Raw genomic sequence first — 5,863 nt, 5'->3', positions numbered from 1 at the left:
CCTTCTAGGCTCCCCTATCCCCGTGAAAACTATTTATAGCCAGGCCCACAGTTCTCAAATGAGGAGCCCTGGGACAAGGCTGTGGATGAATATGTTAGCCAGGCCTCACCTGACCGTGCATGTAACCTCTGCAGCTGGTTTGCTGACAGGATCGCTTGTCTTTGCCCCGAGAGGAAAGGTTTTGTCAAAGAAGCTATTTCTCTGTCACAACTTCTGTGAACCTTTTTTATTAGTGTGTTAATCCTAACAAGTATTGCTGGCTTAGAGGATTTATGTGAGTCAGCCAGGGATCTACCATCATAGTGTTTAATCACCTTCATTGCCATGTGATCTTCAGCTCACAGCGGTTAAACAGCAGTTTAAAGGGCCATGAGTGTCTCACTCCATGCATCCCTGCCAAATTATTTACCTTCTGCTCATTGACTGGTAAAAAGGATCCCAGGCTTGCCCAGTTTCCACCATTCAGTTTCTCAGCTAACCCAACCCCTTCCTCCTGGGCATCTCCTAATCTCAACTGTGTGGGTGGAATCCTGGAGCAAGAGAGGACTGCAAGCACTCCTACCTCTGAAGCAAAAGGTGACTTCTTGGTGGCCGGGGGAGAAAACACTCTTCCACCTGCTTGTCTGGGTGTCTTCCCCTGCACAAGGACCAGAGGAACAGGGAGAAAATCACCAGTGACAAAACAGCAGTGTTGGACAACAGGCCACCACAGTGTTCTCCTGGCCAGGGGCCGCAAGCCACAGGGACCCAGGAGGGCCCAAATGATGAGAAACACCTGTGCAGGTTCCCTCAGGGTTGGTTCTGCTCATCACAGCAGCTGGCCTGTCCTCACATGGCTGGGACAGGGACCCCATGATGTCTCAGACCTCAGCATAGAAAGTCATCCCCCAGGAGCCTTGGTGAGTTACAGCCCAGGAGAACCGTGCAACAACAAGAGGACACAACTCCTCCCCTCACACTGCCACTCTGGAAGGATCCGAGGGCCACCACAGTCAGTCAGCTTTTCTCCATGCACTCATGGTTGGGCCCCACCAGGAGAGGAGATGCAGACAAGCAGCTGAGCCCTACATGGTCAGGCCCAGGTTGTGGCAGCTCACAGCAGCCCACCATTGGAGGGGTGTCCAGACACCAGGCTGCGACCCACTGAACTTGTTCAGCTGTTTAGTTTGTGAGATCGAGGAGCAGGAAGTGAGGTCTGGAGTGAGCCTTGCGACCCCATAGCCACGGTGAGAGGACTTCAGTGAGTTGACTCTCATGCATTCTAGGCTCTCCCAGCTCAAGACCGACTGATGAATCCTCGGGACTGGCCCCGTGTATTCTTGCTCCTTGACCCCCTATGCCTAGAAACCCCAGCCCTTGGGGTTCTCCTGAAGTGACTGCAAAGTCAGAGTTAACTGGGTCTCTCATATCGGTGCCTAGGTGACCCTAAGTCTGGCAACCTGCACCCCTCTGGTGGTCCCACCTCCTTGGGTGGGTTCATCATTGCAGAGTCTGAGGTCCCTTTGGGAGAGGCTGGGGTTGTTCCTGTGTCAGTTTGCTGTGGTCCTTCCCCTGGGGACCCAACCCATCCCCCTTCCTTGGTGCCAGATGTGAGAACTGGCTTTGTGGCTGAACCTGGATGAGGGATTGTGACCTGTTTACTGGGGCGTCTGCCCTTGGCTTCAGTGTCATTTTGGACTGTACCTTGGTTGGTTGCCCATCCATCAAGCCCCCAGGAGGCCACGTTGTATTGACCGCATGCCCTGCTCTGTGGGTCCAGCCTCCTGGGGGGTGGCAGCCCTCGTCGTGGCCCCTGGTTCCTGGTCTCTCAGTGTGACCCTGCAGCCTATGCTGTAGTCCCTGGGCAGTGAGGATGGGGATTGGGGGGTGTCATCCGTCTCCTCCATCATGTGACCTGGTGAGCCCAGCCTGTGTTGCACAGTGTCTTTGCTCTGCTTGGCAGCCGGACAGTAAGTGACCAGCTCTTCCTGTGGTTCCTCGGCTCTTGTGCTGGTAGTGCTGTGAGTCCTGCCACAGATCAGGGCAGCCAACTCCCCTGCTTCCCGGGATGTAGGGCACCTGTGAGGGAGGACTCCAGTGCCATTTGCTCTCTTGGCGGTGTGACTGGGGTGGGGGGACCCGCTCTTTATGGGGTGAGAGGCTGGGCTGCTGCCACAGGCTCAGAAGTTCAGAGATGTCTGAGATGTCCCAGTCTTCCGGGACCTGCCTCCTGGTCTCCCTGGCCCTCGTATCAGGGATGCAGGTTTTCCAAAGAGGACTTCTGATGCGAGCAGGTCAGGCCTGCCTTAGTGGAACATTCGGTGTCTTTAAGGTTCAAACACTCCTGTCGAATCATGAGCCCATGTAGCTCCACTGCCTGAAGCTTTCTCAGCTACCAGGAAAACCCTGGGAAAGCCCCACCCCCCTTGGTTCTCACTATTCTTCATCCTAGGCTGGTCATCCCCCTGTGGACAGCAAAGCAAAGAAGTCACTTCCCTCTATGCCTCCCATGTTCCACATGCCTGGATCTTCTCACTTGCTAGGAAATGCCTCTCCCCTTGCCAGCCCAGCAAAGGTTGTAGGAGCTGGGCTGTGGCCTTGAGTCCAGGGCTGAGTGCACACTGACTATCCCCAGGATGGGTCCTCATAAGCCGTGGGGCAGGGGATGTCAACCCTGTACCAAGGCCTCATCTCACCACCTCTCCTTGGACCATGCCAGGGCCAGCCTTCTCAGGATGGGTCCTTCATGAGGCTGTTCCTGTGGGTGGGAGGAGGGTAGTTGTTGCCATAGGCTGGCTGGCGACTTACCACCAAGGACTGGGAGCAGACAGGAGTGGGTGGGACATCCCTCTACCTGCGATGTTGACCTGACAGTTCCTGCCAGCCCGTCAGGATGTGCAGAGCATAGACAGGCATTGGAGGTGCCACAGTGGGCCCCAGTGGTCAGGCTCTCACAGTGCCTGAGGCCTCGTAAGTGCTATTGACTAAGTGGGAGAACTGAAACCAGGAACTGGTGCCTGAGTGGTGACTGTGTGTACACACAGAACACCAAGTGCCTTTGCCCAGGTAGCACTGTGCTCTGCCCTGCATGCAGGCTGGAAGGAGGGGTTCTTGGTATCTTTTGCATCATGCAACTGCTGGGTGGGGCAGGAGAACTGCTTCCAGTGTTCTGGTCACCTGGCCATCTGCTAGTTGTGGTGTAAGCACAGCCTGATGGGAGAGGGCAGGTCTGGGTACCAGAACTCACAAGGCAAAGTGCATTCAACTCCAAGGACATCCATCCTACAAGAGGCTCCTCCACCGCACAGGGCATCAGGTGTCCATTCACCCCTAAATCACTCAGGGCTGGGGGTGGGGAGGCTGGAGTGCATCTTCCTGGCAGACCTGTCAAGCTCAGAGCCTGAAACAAGGCAGAGGTTGGGGAGCATGAAGCGTGGGAAAGCAAACACTGATTCCCATCAAGGGACCGTGGAGGCCTTTTTAATGGGAGGGCAGTCTGAGCTGGGTCTTGTAATGAAGAGGGTCTCTTTGGCTGGGAAATTGGAGAAGGGCCCCCAGAAGTGTCCCATGGAGGGAACTGAGCCCAGCTGTGCAGCTGGAGCAAGGTCATGGGAAAGGGCTGGGATACTAGACTGGGTCAAACTCAGACGCAACTCTTAGGGCATCTGACCTGTGCCCTGCGTACAGTTGCTCGGTGACCTCACTTGCAGTTTTAAAGGTAAGCCATTGCTTCTCTCCCTGAGAAGAATTCATTGATTCAGTCATTTAGTTAGTCAGTGACTGGAGAAAAAAAAAAAAAAAAACTTTCTGTGCCTCCCACACACAGGGTCAGGCAACAAGTAGACAAGAGAGACACACAGGTGAGTCAGGCGATGACCAGCATGGTTCTTTCCAGGATGAGCGGCCCTGGCAGCTGGTGCCTATCCTCACTGAACTAGACAAGGGCACTGTCTTCTTCAGGCTGACTTCTCCTGGCTTGTGTGGAGGTTTCCAATTCTTCCTGACTCCAGAATGAGGTTTAGAGAGATGACATTAGGTCTTTATGGTCTGAGAGCTATTGCTGGGATAGAGGGTAAGATGGTTAGATAGCATCACGAACTCAATCGATGTGAATTTGAGCAAACTCTGGGAGATGGTGAAGGACGGAAGCCTAGCATGCTGCGGTCCATGGGGTCACAGAGTCACAAACGACTTGGTGACTGAACACACACAGAAGTGAAGGTGTTGAACCCAGATTCTCCTGGCCCCCAGAAGAAGGTTGATTTGCCCTCTGTGGCACCCAGGGTCCCCAAGGCTGAGCAGAATGGCTGCTGCTGATGCATTGGGCAGAGAAGGAAGATGTGGTACAGGTTTCCCCAGACCAACTCCCCGGCAGCATGAACCATGCCAGGGGGAGTATAGCAGTGTGGGCCCCTCGCTTACTGCCTTTGAAGGAATAGTGCAGGCAGTGAAGACAAGACGATATGGGGGGCTGGCCTTGGCCTGCTCTATTTCCCAACTAGAGTGTTCCAAAATGACACTTGGAGGAGGCTTTAAGAAAGGGGTCAGCTTGGTGTCTGAAATGACACTAGGGTTTGACAGTAATATGCTGCTTGCTCATTGTGCCATTTGCTGGCCCACTCTTCCAACTTCACTTTTTTTTTTTTTAATTGATATATAGTTAGGGCTTCCCTCATAGCTCAGTTGGTAAAGAATCTGCCTGCAATGCAGGAACCCCAGTTCAATTCCTGGGTGGAAAAGATCCCCTGGAGAAGGGAAAGGCTACCCACTTCAGTATTTTGGCCTGGAGAATTCCATGAACTGTATACTGCATAGTTCACAGGGTTGCAAAGATTCTGACATGACTGAATGGCATTCACTCATATTCACATAGTTGATTAACAATGTTGTGTCCGTCTGGTGTATAGCAAGGTGATTCACTTTATATATACATAAACACTTCCAGATTCTTTTCCATTATAGGTTATTGAGATATTGAGTATAGTTTCCTGTTCTTTACAGTAGGACCCTATTTATGCATTTTAAACATTTTTGTTCAGTCGCTCGGTTTTGTCTGACTTTGTGACCCCAAGGACTATAGCACACCAGGCTTCCCTGAATTTCACTGTCTCCCGGAGTTTGCTCAAACTCCTGTCCATCGAGTCAATGATTCCATCCAATCATCTCACCCTCTAGCACCTTCTTCTCCTTCTTTCTTCAGTCTTTCCAAACATCAGGGTCTTTTCCAGTAAGTTGGCTCTTCACATCAGGTGGTCAAAATATTGGAGCTTCAGCTTTAGCCTCAGTCCTTCCAATGAATATTCAGGCTTGATTTCTTTGGAACTGACTGACTTGGTCTCCTTGCTGTCCACAGGACTATCAAGAGTCTTCTCCAGCATGACAGTAGTACTATTTTATACATAGTAGTGTGCATCTGTTAATCGCAAAGTACTAATTTATCCCTTCCCCTTCTTTTTTCACTCTGGTAACCAAAATTTCTTCTCTGAGTCTGTTTCTGCTTTGCAAATAATTTCATTTGTACCATCATTTTAGATTCCATCAATATGTGATATCATAGAATATTTGTCTTTCTCTTTCTTACATACTCCACTTAGTATGATAACCCCTGGGTCAACACATGTTTCCACAAATGGTATTACTTCATTATTTTTCAGGGCTGAGACGTATTCCTGTGTGTGTGTGTGTGTGTGTGTGTGTGTGTGTACCACATCTTCTTTATCTATTTATCTGTTGATGGACATTTACATTGTTTACATATCTTGGCTATTGTAAATATTGCTGCAATGAACATTGGGATGCATGTATCTTTTCAGGGTAGAGCTTTGCCTTTTTCAGGTGTATATGCAGGAGTGGGATTGCTGGATCATATGATACTTCTATTTGT

Source organism: Muntiacus reevesi, chromosome X (genome assembly GCF_963930625.1).
Source record: "Muntiacus reevesi chromosome X, mMunRee1.1, whole genome shotgun sequence".
NCBI classification, from domain to species: domain Eukaryota; kingdom Metazoa; phylum Chordata; class Mammalia; order Artiodactyla; family Cervidae; genus Muntiacus; species Muntiacus reevesi.
Note: the sequence above shows the minus strand (reverse complement) of the source record.